Source organism: Perca fluviatilis, chromosome 9, assembly GCF_010015445.1.
Source record: "Perca fluviatilis chromosome 9, GENO_Pfluv_1.0, whole genome shotgun sequence".
Lineage (NCBI taxonomy): Eukaryota > Metazoa > Chordata > Actinopteri > Perciformes > Percidae > Perca > Perca fluviatilis.
This window is the reverse complement of record NC_053120.1, coordinates 27501-42500: the sequence shown is the minus strand read 5'-3', so window position 1 is coordinate 42500 and position 15000 is coordinate 27501.

Here is a 15000-nt window from a genome sequence, read left to right as displayed (position 1 = left end):
CAGACAGACAGATGACGACAGAGATAGACAGAAGAAGACAGACAGACAGAAGACAGACAGACAGACAGACAGACAGACAGACAGACAGACAGACAAAGATAGACAGAAGACAGACAGACAGACAGACAGACAGACAGACAGACAGACAACAGACAGACAGACAAAAGACAGAAGAAGACAGACAGACAGACAGACAGACAGACAGACAGACAGACAGACAGACAGACAGACAGAAGACAGACAGACAGACAGACAGAAGACAGACAGAAGAGACAGAAGACGACGACAGAAGAGACAGAAGACAGATAGACAGACAGACAGATAGAGAGACGAGGACAGGATAGAAAAGACAGACAGACGACAGAAAGACAGACAGACAGACAGACAGACAGACAGACAGACAGATAGACAGACAGACGGACAAAAAGAAGAAAGAGACAAGTAGAAGAAGACAGACAGATAGACAGAAGACAGACGACAATAGACAAAGACAGACAAGAAGACAGATAGACAGATAGACAGACGACAGACAAGAAGAGACAGACAGACAGACAGACAGATAGACAGACAGACGACAAAGACAGACAACAGACAGACGACAGATAGACAGAGACAGAAGACAGACAGACGACAGACAAGACAGACTAGACAGACGACAGACGGAAGACAGAAGACAGATAGAAAGACAATAGAAGTAGACAAGACAGACAAAGACAGATAGACAGACAGACAGCAGACAGACAGAAAGACCGAAAAGACAGAGGGACGAAAAGATAGAAAGCAAGAAAAGATAGACAGAAGACAGACAGACAGACAGACAGACAGAAGCGACAGAGAAGACAGAAGACACACGAAAAGACAAAGAAGACAGAAGAATGACAGGACAGAAGACGACAGACAGCAGAGAAGACAGACAGAAAGTGAAGACAGAAGACGACAGAAGCGACAGACAGACAGACAGACAGAGAGAGGAGACGATAGAAGACAGACAGAAGAGAGACAGAAGACAGACAGAAGACAGACAGACAGACGAACAGACAGGAAGACAGACAGGACGAGAGTAGAAGAAGAAGACAGACAGAAAGAGTGACAGCGAATGACAGACAGACAGACAGACAGACAGACAGACAGAGCGACAGACAGAAGACAGACAGGAGAGACAGAAGACAGATAGAGAAGACAGGGCAGAAGACAGAGACAAGAGAGACAGACGACAGCAGACAGAGACAGGTAGAGATGGAAGAGTAGGAGAGAAGAATGATGGACGGACAGAGACAGACAGAGAGAGACAGGAGCGAAGAAGGAAGAAGGAGACAGAAGAGATAATGAAAGGGATAGATAGAGATAGATGATAGAAGACAGACAGAAGATAGAAGAAGACAGGTAGATAGAGATGGACGAAAAGATGAGAAGAAGACAGATAGATAGATAGAGATAGAGTAGACAGATGGAAAGACAATGAAGTAGATAGATAGATGGATAGATAGATGATAGAGATAGATAGATAGATAGACGATAGATAGAGAATAGAGATAGAAGATAGCAAGATAGATAGAGAAGAAGAAGAGTAGAAAAGAGATGGATGGAAGGATGGAGAAAGAAGATAGATAGATAGAGATAGATAGATAGATAGAAGGATGGGGAGTGATAGTAGAGGAGAGGATAGAAGATGGATGATGGATAATGGATGGAAGAAGTAGAAGATAGAAGGAGAAGCAGTAGACAGCGCGACAGATGTGATGAGAAGATAGATAAAAGATAGATAGGAGAGGAGATGGAGAGAAAAGATGGAAGGATGAAGGATGGATAGAAGGGATGGAGGATGGAGGAGAGAAGTAGATAGACAGAGAAGATAGTAGAGAAGAGAAGGAGAGAGAGATAGATAGAAAGAAGATAGATAGATAGATGAATGGGATGTATGGATGGAAGATAGATAAAAGATGGATGGAAGAAGATAGATAGATAGATAGATAGATAGATAGATAGATAGATGAAAGATGAGATGGATGGATGGAGATAGAAAGGAGGAAAGATGAGAGAAGATGGATGGAAAGATAGATAGATAGATAGATAGAAGATAGATAGATAGATAGATGAAGGATGGATGAGGATGGATGGAAGATAGATAGATAGATAGATGGATGGATGAAGAGAAGAGAAGGATGGATGGATGGAAGATGAAGATAGAGATGGAGATAGATAGAAGGAAAAGATAGAAGATGAAGATAGACAGAAGATAGAAGAGAGGAGAGAGATAGATGGATAGATAGATAGATAGATAGATAGATAGATAGAAGATGGATAGATGGAAAAGATAGATGATAGTAGATAGATGGAGATAGAGAGATAGATAGATGAAGGATGATAGAAGAGAGGCAAGTGAGTGATGGAAGATAGACAGAAGCAGATAGATAGGAAGCAGCAGATAGAGAGAAGACGAATAGATAGATGGAAGTAGACAGACACAGTAGAAGTAGTAAGAGCAGACAGCGGGATAGACAGTAGAGACGAAGGATAGCAGAAGAGACATAGAGGAGCGACAGACAGCAGAAGACAGAGAGGCGAGAAGACAGACAGATAAAGACATGGAAGACACGACAAAGAAAGAGAGAAGACAGCGCGACAGCAGACAGACAGAAGACATGAGACGAGACAGACAGAGAGGACAACGGGGACAGTAGAAGACAGGAAGCAGACAGAAGACAGAAGAAGAAAGTAGAAGAGAAGACGACAGAGACAGACAAGCGACAGACAGACAGACAGACAGACAGAGAGAAAGACAGACGCAATGACATAGGACAGAGTAGCAGACAGACAGACAGATAGACAAGACAGCAGACAGAAGAAGACAAAGAAACAGAGAAGACAGAAAAAGAAGAAGATAGATAGATGACAGACAGACGACAGACAGACAGACAGACAGACGACAGACAGAAAGAAGACAGACAAGACAGACAACTAGACAGACAGACGACAGATAGAGGACAGACACAGACAGACAGACAGACAGACAGACAGAACAGAGACAGACAGAGAGAGAGACAGACAGAGAGGAAGAGACAGACAGACAGAGGAACAGCAGACAGACAGACAAGACAAGAAGAAGGAGACACACGAGAAAGACAGACAGACAGACAGAAGACAAAGAAGACAGACAGACAGACAAGACAGATAGACAGAGGACGACAAGCGACGACAGACAGACGAAGACAGATAGATGGATGGAAGACAGACAGATAGACAGAAGGACAGACAGGCAGAGAAGAGACAGACAGAGACAGACAGAAGAAAGGATAGATGATGGAAGATAGACGAAACGAGAGAGATAGACAGACAGACAGACAGACAGATAGACAGAGAGATAGATAGCGAAGACAGATGGAAGAGAAGAGAGACGATAGATAGATAGAAGATAGATAGACAGATAGACGGAAGACAGACAGACAAAGATAGACAGAAGACAGACAAAGAAGATAGACGAAGACAGAGAGAAGAGAAGATAGATAGATGGACAGATAGACAGAAGACAGGACAGATAGACAGAAAGATAGATAGATAGACACAAATGGATGGATGGAAGACAGATAAGAGATAGATGGATAGAAAGATAGACAAGATAGATAGAAAGATAGATAGATAGATAGATAGATAGATAGAAAGATAGATAGATAGATAGAAGGAAAAAGATGGATGGATGGATAAAGGATGGATAGATAGAAAGAAGATAGATAGAGAGGATAGATGGATGGATGGAAGAAGATAGATAGATAGATAGATAGATGGGAGGAAAGATAGATGAAGATAGACAGGATGGATAGATGGAAGATAGATGGATGGATGAATGTATGGAATATAGACAAAAAGATAGATAGATAGATAGATGGATGGATGGATGGAAGATAGATAGATGGATGGATGGAAGATAGATAGAGATAGATAGATAGATAGATAGATAGATAGATAGATAGATAGATAAAAAGATGGATGGATGGTTGGTTGAATGGATGGATGGATGGAAGATACATGGAGAGATTGATGGATGGATGGAAGATAGATAGATAGATAGATAGATAAAAGATAGATGGATGGATGGATGGAAGATGGATGGATGGATGGATGGAAGATAGACTGAAAGATGGATGGATAGATAGATAGATGGATGGATGAATGTATGGAATATAGACATATAAATAGATAGATAGATAGATAGATAGATATAGATAGATGGATGAATGGGATGGATGGATGGATGGATGGGATGGATAGATAAAAAGATGGATGGATGGATGGAAGATAGATAGATAGATAAGATGGATGGATGGAAGGATAGATGGAGAGAGATGGATGGGATGGATAGATAAAAGATGGATAAAAAAATGGATGGATGGAAGATAGATAGATAGATAGATAAAAAGATGGATGGATGGAATAGGATGGATGGATGGAAGATAAGAGGATGGATGGATAGATAGATGGATGGATGGATGGATGGATGGAGATGGAAGAAGATGATAGATGGAGGATGGATGGATGGATAGATAGATAGATGGAAGATGGATGGATGGATGGATGGAATTAGAAGAAAGAAATGGATGGATAGATAGATAGATAGATAGATAGATAAAAAGATGGATGGATGGATGGATGGAAGATGGATGGATGGATGGATGGGATGGATAGATAAAAAGATGGATGGATGGATGGATGGATGGATAGATAAAAAGATGGATGGATGGATGGATGGATAGATAAAAAGATGGATGGATGGGATGGATAGATAAAAAGATGGATGGTTGGATGGAAGATACATGGAGATTGGATGGATGGATGGATAGATGGATAGATAGATAGATAGATGGATGGTTGGTTGGTTGGTTGGTTGGATGGATGGATGGAAGATACATGGAAGGTAGATGGATGGATGGAAAGATAGATAGATAGATAGATAGATAGATAGATAGATAGATGGATAGATGAATGGGATGGATGGATGGAAGATGGATGGAAGGATGGATGGAATGTAGATGGAAGATGGATGGATGGATGGAAGATAGAGAGGATGGATGGATAGATAGATAGATAGGACAAAGATAGATGGATGGAAGATAGATAGATAAAAGATAGATGGATGATGATAGACAGATGGATGGATGGATAGACATGGACTGGATGGATGGATGGATAGATAGGATAGATAAAAGATGGATAGATGGATGGAAAGATAGATAGATGGATAGACAGATAGATAGATGGACAGAGGATGACAGATGAAAATGGATGGAACAGACGAACAGACAGACAGACAGGAAGACAGATAGACAGACAGACAGACAAAAGGACACTGACGGACAGACAGACAGACAGACAAGACAGACAGACAGAGAACGGATGGAAGACAGACGGAAGAGAGACAGACAGACAGACAGACAGACAGACAGATAGATAGACAGACAGACAGACAGACGGATAGACAGACAGACGGACAGATAGATAGACAGAAGACTGACACGGACAGACAGACAGACAGACAGACAGACAGACAGACAGACAAAAGAAGATGACAGACAGACAGACAGACAGACAGACGGACACGACAGACGGACACGATAACAGACACACAGACAGACAGACAGACAGACAGACAGACAGATAGACAGACAGATAGACACACACACAGACAAAGACAGACAGACAGACAGACAGACAGACAGACAGACAGACAGACAGATGGACGGACGAATGACGGAAGGACAGACACACAGACAGACAGACAGACAGACAGACAGACAAAACAGACAGACAGACAGACAGACAGACAGACAGACAGACAGACAGACAGATGGAAAGACGATAGACAAAGACAGATAGACAGGATGGATGGACAGACAGACAGAAGACGGACAGACAGACAGACAGACAGACAGACAGACAGACAGAAACAGACAGACAGACAGACACGGACAGACAGACAGACAGACAGAGACGACGGAAGACAGGACAGACGAAGACAGACAGACAGACAGACAGACGAAGACAGACAGACGGACAGACGAGACGGACAGACGGAAGATAGACAGAAGACGGATGGACAGACAGACAGAACAGACAGACAGACAGACAGACAGAAAACAGACAAAGATAGAAAAACAGACGGATGGACGAACGACAGACAGACAGACAGACAGACAGACAGACGACAGACAGACAGATAGACAGACAGACAGACGACAGACAGACGGAAACAGACAGACAGGAAGACAGATAGACAGGACAGACAGATAGACAGACAGACAGACAGACGGACAGACAGATAGACGGACAGACAACGGAAGACAGGACACAGACAGACAGAAGACAGATAGACGAAGAAGAACAGACAGACAGACAAGAGAAGATGTGGAGAACAAGACAGACAGACAGACAGACAGACAGACAGAGAAGAAAAAAGACAGATGGATGGATGGAAGACAGACAGGTAAGGAAATACACAAACATGGACAACCCCAACGAGTAAGGAAAGAGCTAACACCAACCCAACACAGAAAAACAAGCAGTGTGACCCAACCGTGCAAGCCGACCCACAGGGAGCAACGAACAAGCATGGACCAACAGCAACACAAGGAAAAAGAAACACTGACACGTATGACCCGACACAGCAGGTAGAACCACAACCACAAACACATGCAATCCATGAAACAGACAGCATAAGACATTCACCCAAAATGAGAAAAAACACAGGATAATCACACATCATCTGTAGGCTAACGATGATCTAACAGGGATGTGCAGCCGAACTGTGCTCGCATCATCTGTAAACGATGGGATGATTCTTATTTAAGAAAAACGTGTGTATGCGATTTATTTTAAACATTTCAAACATTTTTGGAAACAAATGCAGTTTCACAAGTTTGGTTTGTTTGTGTGTGTGTCTCAAATAATGGATACCCGAACGGGGCCCTGGAAGTAACGAAGTCTGCACTGGTTTTGAATGGCCATCGGAAGCGGCAAGCAGGAAAGGTTAACACACTGAACATTTTAACAGCTTATTAACGTGCGCTTGTTGCCCCATGTGAGCTGATGACCTCATCTGTTGACATTTCCGAATGCCTTCCTACAGATCCGGACTCTAGTGTGTGTGCATAACGTTAGTCCGATTACACCCTGCAAGCATCGCGCGAGCGTCAGTCGCGTGGCGTGTCCGTTTTTTTCGGCTCCCATGTTAACAGGTTAGAGCTTCCACACTGCCTGCGTGACAGCAGCGCCGCGTCAGACACGTTTCTGGTGTGTAAAGACATAGCGTGTAAAGACGCCACGCTCACGCCACGCCGGCAGTGTGTAATCGGCCTCCCGAGCAGTTTGCAGTTCACTCTGCCGCAAACTGTGCTCGCATCATCTGTACTGATGATCTAACATGTCCAGGGATACCATATATCGTCTGCAAAAACTCCCACACTTGTGCAGAAGATCTAGGATACTGTACATCAAAACATAAAAAGCCTTAAAGCAGGCATCTACTGCCCCAAGAAGAGATGGTGCTCCAAGGCATGTCCATGCACTATAACAAAGGCTTGTGAAAACTGATGCCTGTCCTCAAGAAGAAGCACATGTGGGACCTCTGTGCTTGTCCTTTTTTCGTAAGGTATTCAGCGATGTTTGTTCCAACCTGTAGAGAGAGAGAAAAAACTTCATAAAACTTCATAAGACAGCTTTACTTCAGATATTAACCCTCATTACAGGCATAAGCTTAAGTGATAAAATTAAGGCCAAAATTATATATAATCTATGGGGATTTAAATTATGTATTAAGTAATGGGTGAACAACTGGAAAACTATGTCTTTCTGTGTTTGCTCTAACAACATTTCTTTTAACAATGATAACAATAAACTGAAACAGATCATTGTTGTGCAGTGGTTTGGTCTGACACATATTTGTGTGATAGGTCAGAGAGGTAGTAGTAGAGGATGGATACACAAACTGAGCCCCGACTGGACCCGATGGGCCAGGCCGGGTTCGGACAGATATTTAGAAAGTAGTTCGGTCACATCAAACAACGAATTTTAAACGGGAAATAAAGGGAAACTGTATCGAGGTCTGCAAATCTGGAGACAATCTGTTACAATACTTGTTGGCGCTTGTTTATTACATTTGTATTAACCTCACAGGCTGCTCATCTACGAAAGCTTTTGTAGATTGGCGTAGCTGGGGCGGACCATCTTTTCTCCCGATTTTGTAGGTCGCGGGGGGGATCACCACAGGTAGCAGAAGCAAAGCGATGTCTCCTCGTCTGTCTGCAATATTGCAAGCATAAAAGTCAAATGTAAAATTCTTAACGACTTTGTATCACATTCTGGCGACTACATTTCAAAATGCAAAAAAATATTCCCTGACCTTGCTCTGACTTAACTACAAAAATGCTCAAATTCCCCTGATTTTCCATGCCTGGTATAGACCCTCTTAAATGTCATTCCAGAAATTCCATGACCCGTGGTGAACTTTAATTTGAATGTTAAACTTAAAAATACCTGCTGAGAAATCTTCAAGATTGTTCAGAAGGTCACCCGTCTTCTCTTTTGGGGAAGAGAGGATTTTCTCTGTTGTAAGGCTCCAGTTCTCAGTCAGCTTTCTGTTCAATAAGCATTCAGAAATGTCGCAAGCAAGTGGTCATTCCCATCACGCCAACAACAACATTTTACAGCTAATAACTTATAATGAATAATCAAGAATAGTTATTTTGGCAGGCAACACACACACACACACACACACACACACACAGTTAGAATCAGCCAATTTCTATATTAGTGGAATTCAGCTGCATGGAGGCAAAGTACTCTGTGACAATAGCTCATGCAGGTGAAATTTAGCACGTTGGTCCCAACAGATTAGATTGATGCAAGACTTCTTTGCCAGGTAGTTCACTAACTAAAATGAACCTATTGGCGGGAACCGGCGATGTGTTCGCCTGTCTTCGTCAGCATTACAATTTGCATTTTGTATTTAAAAGGAACTACATACAGTACTTTATACATAACACAAAACACATGCAAGCATGAGCATTCAAAATAGGCTACATGATAGCGGAATACAAATTTCCCTCTATTTCCCTCCTTTTTCTGCATGTTCACAAAGCAAGATGGCAGTGTTCGTCTTTTAACAGTCATGGTCATTCATAACGTAGGCTGAGGACGGTTACAGTTGCCGGTGAAAAAAAAAATGTTGCTGCCCATTTTTAGAAAAAATAAAATAAATAAAATATCCGAAACTAATTTACCATTGGCAATGTCTGTACGTTACTAACGGTCGGTGGATTAGCTAACGTTAGTAACGTTTTATTCATAAACCGCTCCTTAAACCGAGCTAGCTAGCAAGCCAATTTAGCTAGCATACAATGACTCAGATATATCTTAATAAAAAATAAAACCGATAGACAACGTAAATTTGAATGTGCAAACAGACATAAAAGATAACAACGACACAGCCTTGAAATGTCTCCATTAACGACTCCTTTGAAATAACGTTAATTAAGCTTAATGTCACACTTCATAAGATAGCTAGCAGCTGGCTAGCTTATCTGAGTCATTGTATGCTACATTGGCTTGCTAGCTAGCTAGCTAGGTTAATGCCATGACAAATGTTGGAACACTAAAACGTAGCTAACGTTGATTTAGCTCGGTGTAAGAAACGGTTTATGAATAAAACGTTACTAACGCATTAATCCAATCGACCGTTAGTAACGTACGGATATTGCCAATGGTAAATTAGTTTGGGATATTTTAATTTAGAAGTCTAAAAATGGGCGGCAACATTTTTTCAGCTCGCAGCTAGCTGGCTAAGTTACGCTACTAATGTAACATTAGAGAGTTTATTCTAGAAGCACTGTTTAAAAAGCACATTTTCAGCAACAAACTACCGGTAAAATGAGAATGCTTACCTCGTCTCCCCTGCCCGGCCGAACCAAATGTGTTTTTGAGAAAATTAGCTGCTGGTCCGATGCCAACTCACGGAGCCGAGAGACAACGATTTGGGGTGTCTGGGGGTTACGACAGTTGAAGAGGTGCGCTTGTTTTTCTCTGTGTGAAGATCCAGCGGGCGGGGTTCCAGATAGAGCGATCTCTTCAATGTGTTTCTGTCTCCGCCCGACGTAGTTCTTTGCTGGTATATATTTGCAACGCAAATCGTGTTGGATTTATATTTAATAACGTTACTTGAATAAAACGAAGCTAAATCAACAAGTTATTATTCTAAAATCGTTAGACTGTTTTTAAACTAAGCTAAACCTATACACAGATCTGATGTAATGATAAAACAAACGTTTTATCACGCCTTTATGTCACGTTTTTACTCTTCCCATACCATGTCATGACTCGTGTGTGTGTGTGTGTGTGTGTGTGTGTGTGTGTGTGTGTGTGTGTGTGTGTGTGTGTGTGTGTGTGTTAAAACAATGTCATCCAAAATATGGCGGCAGAAAAACTGAAGCCTGAATTTCATTCAACGTCATCAACCCAATGCAATGGGTTATAATATGTTTAACCATTTTGTAACCCAATTATGGGTAAACTTATACATTCCAGGCTTAACCCAGCATATGAGTAACCAAAATAACCCAGCATTTTTAAGTGTGTAGGTAGGTAGATAGATAGATAGATAGATAGATAGATAGATAGATAGATAGATAGATAGATAGGTGGATGGATGGATATATAGATAGATAGATAGATAGATAGATAGATAGATAGATAGATGGAAGATAGAGATAGATGTAAAGATGGATGATGTATTAGTCATTGGTTGGTTTGGTCAATGGACATTTGGAAGATACATGAATACGGATGGATGGAAAAATAGATGATAGATAGATAGATACTAGATAGGATAGATACATTTGGACATTTACTTAATAGCATTTTAATTTTATTAATGGGAAGATAGACTGAAAGATGGATGGATAGATAGATAGATGGATGGATGAATGTATGGAATATAGACATATAAATAGATAGATAGATAGACAGATAGATAGGTATATAGATAGATGGATGAATGGATGAATGGGATGGATGGATGAATGGGATGGATAGATGGATGGATGGATGGAAGATGATAGATAGATAAAAAGATGGATGGTTGGATGGAAGATACATGGAGAGATTGATGGATGGTTGGAAGATAGATAGATAGATAGATCGATAGATAGATAGATGGATAGATGAATAGATAGATGGATGGATGGAAGATAGATAGATAGATAGATAAAAGATGGATGGATGGTTGGTTGGCTGGATGGATGGATGGAAGATACATGGAGAGATTGATGGATGGATGGAAGATAGATAGATGGATGGATGGATGGCTACATGGATGGAAATAGATTGTCCACATTGTGATGTCCCCTCTGGGACAATAAAGTGTCTTCTATATTCTACACAGACCCGCCCCTGTATTACAGATCCAGGCCGAATATTCTCTGACCTGCGACCTGAGATCGTACGGCCGATATCGTTGCATGATTTGGAGTCCTTGTTGTTGGTGTGAGCAGCTTTTCAGAGCCCAGACTGCTGTGATTAATCATGCAGTCAGCTGTTGTTGGCTGTAAGTAATGACTAAATGAGCACCTTCAGTAGACTGTGGCAGTGAAACACCCTGCCCTCATCACCCGGCGCTTTTCTTCTCAATTTTATTAGCACTAGCCGCGCTAAAATAACCTGTTAACACGTATCATAGTGCAGCAATAATAACCTCCTCAATCATATTTTAAAAGTCACGTCAGGGCCGTAATTCATCTCTATGCAAATATGCCGGTGTCAGCCCATTAGTGTGTCACTGCTCCTGCTGCTATACAGGGACACAGAGAGGGGGGGGTTTTATTAAAATGCATCCGTCCGCTGCTCTCTTCTTATAAAACACAAAGAATTATAGCAACTATTAGGCTAACATATGGACAGCGTGCACTCTGCAAATAAAAAGGCAGCAGATAAAGTGGCAGGGTCAGCGCCGGAGCAAACACTTAGGAAATGGCAGCGCAGTAATAGATTGTGTCCCGGGCTGGAAATCAAAGCCTGATTATACATTCATTTGGGGGGTGGGGGGGCTGGTATAACCCCCCATCTACCCCATAGCTTCACAGTGTCACCGCGTCGTAAATTGAGCGGACACTAAAAAGGTAATAAACTGCATTAATGAAATTAAACCAATAGAGACGCTTTCATTCAGTCATGCAGCTGCTGTTACGCAACACAGTCTGGTTATTAGACGACGTCACTTTGACATTTTTCGGTGCGTTTTTCAAACTGGTTTTTTTCGTCTTTTTTTTTTTCATTTATTCGCCGTTATTGAAGCTTCTTTTTCGTAATTTGTCATCCGATGCTTTTTTTGGCGTTTTTTTTCAACGTTAATTTCAACATTTTGTTAAATGGGTGAAATTTGTCCCGAAGGAAAAGCAGGTTAAATTAAATTATTCTGACACTTTTTTTCAAAAATGACGCAGCTTTTTCGACATGTTCTTTTGCCTTTTCTTCCACTTTTTCAAACTTTTATGTCACTATTTTCAATCCCCCACCCCCCCAGATTATATGTCATCTGACAGTTGATCAAAGTCACTGGATCATGCCAATATAAGGTATAAGGAAGTCTATATAAAAGAGACTTCAGATACAGTATTAGGGGACCACTAAGGTATATATAAAAGAGACTTCAGATACAGTATTAGGGGACCACTAAGGCCTATATAAAAGAGACTTCAGATACAGTATTAGGGGACCACTAAGGTCTATATAAAAGAGCCTTCAGATACAGTATTAGGGGACCACTAAGGTCTATATAAAAGAGACTTCAGATACAGTATTAGGGGACCACTAAGGTCTATATAAAAGATACTTCAGATACAGTATTAGGGGACCACTAAGGTCTATATAAAAGAGACTTCAGATACAGTATTAGGGGACCACTAAGGTCTATATAAAAGAGACTTCAGATACAGTATTAGGGGACCACTAAGGTCTATATAAAAGAGACTTCAGATACAGTATTAAGGGACCACTAAGGTCTATATAAAAGAGACTTCAGATACAGTATTAGGGGACCACTAAGGTCTATATAAAGAGACTTCAGATACAGTATTAGGGGACCACTAAGGTCTATATAAAGAGACTTCAGATACAGTATTAGGGGACCACTAAGGCCTATATAAAGAGACTCCAGATCCAGTATTAGGGGACCACTAAGGCCTATATAAAAGAGAGTTCAGATACAGTATTAGGGGACCACTAAGGTCTATATAAAAGAGACTTCAGATACAGTATTAGGGGACCACTAAGGTCTATATATAAGAGACTCTTCAGATACAGTATTAGGGACCACTAAGGTCTATATAAAAGAGACTTCAGATACAGTATTAGGGACAACTAAGGTCTATATAAAAGAGACTTCAGATACAGTATTAGGGGACCACTAAGGTCTATATAAAAGAGACTTCAGATACAGTATTAGGGGACCACTAAGGTCTATATAAAAGAGACTTCAGATACAGTATTAGGGACCACTAAGGTCTATATAAAAGAGACTTCAGATACAGTATTAGGGGACCACTAAGGTCTATATAAAAGAGACTTCAGATACAGTATTAGGGGACCACTAAGGTCTATATAAAAGAGACTTCAGATACAGTATTAGGGGACCACTAAGGTCTATATAAAAGAGACTTCAGATACAGTATTAGAGGACCACTAAGGTCTATATAAAAGCATCCAAAGAGCACCATGTCATGGGACCTTTAAAGATTTTGGTGATGCACATGATAAATAAAAACCTTGAAATTACTTTATTTTCATTTACAAAAATTTCAAAATAAAACATTATTTTTTAACTATTTCCATTCAGAAAAGATTTTTCCACCATGTTATGTTGCCGGTCGTCTGGTATATCTTGTGTCATATGGAGACATCACCCCCCCCACCCCCCCTTCAGATGATCTGTCATCTGACAGTTTATCAAAGTCAGCGGATCCTGCCACGCTTGTGTGAGCGCTGGATCTGTCTATTTTATGGAGTCATTAATATCTCGCGGATCATTAGCCTCCGACGACACGTTCCTCCTCCTTCTCTTCCACACTATCAACATTATCTAGATGTGTTTTACACACACACACACACACACACACACACACACACACACACACACACACACACACACACACACACACACACACACACACACAGACAGAACACACACACACACACACACACACACAGACAGAGACACACACACACACACACACACAGAGACACAGAGACACACACACACACACACACACACACACACACAGAGACACACACACACACACACACACACACACACACACACACACACACAGAGACACACACACACACACACACACACACACACACACAGACACACACACACACACACACACACACACACAGAGGACACACACACACACAGAGACACACACACACACACATAGACAGAGACACACACACACACACACACACACACACACAGACACAGACACACACACACAGACACACACACACAGACAGAACACACACACAGACACACACACACACACACACACACAGACACACACACACACACACACACAGACACACACACACCCACACAGACACACACACACACAGGAGACAGAGACACACACAGAGACACACACACCCACACACACACAGACAGAGGACACACACATACACACATACATACACACACACACACACACACACACACACACATACACACAGACACACACACAGAGAGACACAGACAGAGACACACACACACACACTCAGACACACACACAGAGACACACACACAGACACACACAGAGACAGAGAGACACACACAGACACACACGCACACACACAGACACACACACACACACACACACAGACACACACACACACACACACACACAGAGACACACACACACACACACAGACACACACACACACAGACAGAGACACACACAGAGACAC